The 3060-nt window shown below is 38.4% G+C and overlaps 1 non-coding gene across 1 annotated transcript; it reads left to right on the top strand.

Annotated features, from left to right (window-relative positions):
* Window positions 1–2634: 2634 nt before the first annotated feature.
* Window positions 2635–2743, top strand: LOC122901569. The gene has a single exon (XR_006383571.1). It is a non-coding gene; the product is annotated as a U6 spliceosomal RNA (small nuclear RNA).
* Window positions 2744–3060: the final 317 nt, after the last annotated feature.

Below are 3060 nucleotides of genomic sequence, written 5' to 3'. Positions count from 1 at the left end.
AGAGACATTCAAATGAGGCAGTGAAATACAGTGAAAGGAGCTCAGGCATGGGAGTCTAGAGACCTGGATTTGGTGCTGGCTCTTATTTAGCATGTATCTGACTTTGGGGAAGGAAACTGAGCCTCAGTTTCCATATTTGTAAAATAGATGCAATATTCTTTGCCTTACGGGGTTGCTGGACTTACAAATGCACGTGGGTATAAATACTCTTTTTAGTCTTAGAAATGCTATGTAAATATAAGGGATCTCAATTTGTGTTTACTATTCTCAGAGGGAGAGTAAACAGAACTCAAGATAACCTGGTGTCCACCTCCTAGGGAACAACTATTGGGGAACCTGACCCTTAAGTGAGACCTGATTAACTATTTGGTTTTGATTCCATGCTTTTCTGGTTTTACTCTCTCTTCACAAGTCTCTCTTAATTCTTCTTGTTTGTCCACCACCATAAAATGTGTGCCTAGTGCCCAGTATATGGCACTCACACCCACCACTGCTGCTGTGGCTGCCGCTTGTGCTCAAATACCAGTTTTACCTCAGCTCTGAGGAAAAGCAGCACTGCAGTACATCGACCCCTTCCCCAAACCCTGCCCCCCATGACTTTTTGGATGAGAACTGGGAATCTGGCCCAAAGAGAAGCAACCCATGAGCTTGTCAATGACCTACGAATGTAGTCTGCCTCCTAAAAAATGAGATGGACAAATCAATATTTCTCTCTCAGGAATTTAAGTTGGGAAATAAGAGGTGATTGAAGCAATTAACAATAAAAACTATGACTAAAGGGTTGCAAAGAGGCCATGAGGTTAAGTAGGGGTCCATGTGAGAGGGAGAATGCATCTAGGTTGTGACAAATCAAAGTGATGAGGAAGCAGAAATTATGAGTAAGCAGAAGCTATGAAGTAGAAAATGATAATATATGTTTATTCAACAAATGTTTCTAGGGTTCCTTCTATGAACAAGGCGCTGTGTTAGGCTCTGAATACACAAAAATGACTAAGACACTGTACTTCACTGGCTTCACTGCAGATTTTAGTGGGGAAGAGAGACAAAATAAGTAAATAAACCAGTAATTAGAAATTGTTTTAAGGACTAAAAAGAAAACAAATATGAAGCTGAGATAGAACATACCAGGAAGGGAGCCACTTAAGAAATAGCACCCTATGGAAAGTTCTCGCAGAACAGATTATTAAGGTGAGACATAAAGAATGAGAGGGAGCCAGGGAGAAAAATATTTGAGGTGGAGGATAAGTAATGTTGACTGGCAGGAAAGGGTTTATCATGTTCTAGGAAGCTGAGAAATAGAAAACAAAACAAAACAAGCCAGGTTGCTGAAGGAAAGTGAAGGAAAGGGAACAACATGAGATGAGTTTGGAGGGGTAAGCAGGAAGCATGTCCCAGAACCCAGCAGGCCTGTGTATGGAGTTGGGAGTTTAGTTCCAGTGAATTTAGTCCCAGCGAGTCCCAGTGAGAAGCCATTGAAAGTATTTGAGGCTGAGTAACACCATCCAATAGGATGTGTAGATAAGCTTGAAGGCTAAAGAGTCATTCCAGGTTCTGCATTCTCCATTTACCAGCTCTGTGGCCTTGGGCACATTACTTAATCTCTCTGTGCCCCAGTTTCCTTTTCTATAAAATTAAAGGTAGAATTAGGTTTCACCTCATAGGATCATTATGAAGATTAAATATGTATAAAGTGCTTACAGAAGTTCCTGGCACATAATACACACCCAATAAATGTAAACTCGTATTATTATTTTGTTTACAAAAATGTCATGGTAGCTACTGTATAGAGAATAAATGTGTGAGGGATATAAGGGAAGCCAGTTATGAGGCTGATGAATAAATAGCCTAGGCAAGAGGTGATGAGTAAAGTGGTAATGGTGGAAACAGAGAGAAATGGACTAATTTGACATATTTTTAGGTAAAATATTCATACTGTGCAGGTGGATTGGACATTGTGGTTGAGGAAAAGAGAGGCATCAAGACTGATTCCTAGGTTCCTAGCTAGAACAACCAGGTGGAGGGAGGTGTCATCTATTGAGAAGGAGCTTGGAGGAAACAGGTTTGGCAGAGAAATTTGGAGTTCTATTTTAGATCTGTTAAACTTAAGATGTCAGCGAGATCAAAGGAGATATCAATCAGGCAGTTGGTTGCAAGTTTGGAGCCCAGAAAAGAGGTCTGGGATGAAGATATGAATTTAGAAGTCAGTAGCATGATTATTGAATGCTGATTAGCATTCAAAGACTCCTTTGCAGGTATCAGCATTTGAAGACACAGAAATAGTTGAGATTATCTAGGAAGAGAAGATACAGAGAGAAGTAAAGGGAGCCAAGAAGAGTCCCAAGGAGCAACACATTTTATGGTGGTGGACAAACAAAAAGAATGAAGAGAGACTTGTGAAGAGAGTAAAACCAGAAAAGCATGGAATCAAAACCAACAGAGTCGAGTGTTTCAAGAAAATTGGAGTGGTCAGCTGAGAGTGCAAATATCAAATATGATAAGGATAGAAAAAATAGTCACTGACGACCTTGACAAGAACAATTTCAGTGAAATGTGTGTGTGTGTGTGTGTGTGTGTGTGTGTGTGCATGTGTGTAGGTGCTAAGTAAGCATCAAATAGGCTGAAAATGAATTGGAGGTGTTCTTACTTTAACAGCACATACACTAAAACTAAAATAATACATAGAAAATTGGCATGACTCTTACATATAGATGACACACAAATTTGTGAAGCATTCCATGTTTTCACATGGATTTGACTTTTGGACAATGTTAACTTTTACATATTCAATAAGAAAACTAAATCTACAAGGATGAAAGCGATCCTAAAACTGAGTATAAATGGAAAACAAATAAACCTAACTGCATATAAATAAGTAATATAAATATTCTGAAGGAAAATAAAAACTAATCCAAATAACTTTTGAACACAGTATTTTGTATATACACCCTTAATCTAAAAACAAATTGCAAACAAATCTTGAACCGGATTTAATAGATTTTTTTAAGTGACATGGATGTAGCAATTCTGAAACTATTCTGTATATCATAACACTGAACAAAT

This window comes from Neovison vison, chromosome 2 (assembly GCF_020171115.1).
Source record: "Neovison vison isolate M4711 chromosome 2, ASM_NN_V1, whole genome shotgun sequence".
NCBI lineage: Eukaryota > Metazoa > Chordata > Mammalia > Carnivora > Mustelidae > Neogale > Neogale vison.
This window is presented reverse-complemented; position numbering and strand designations above follow the sequence as displayed.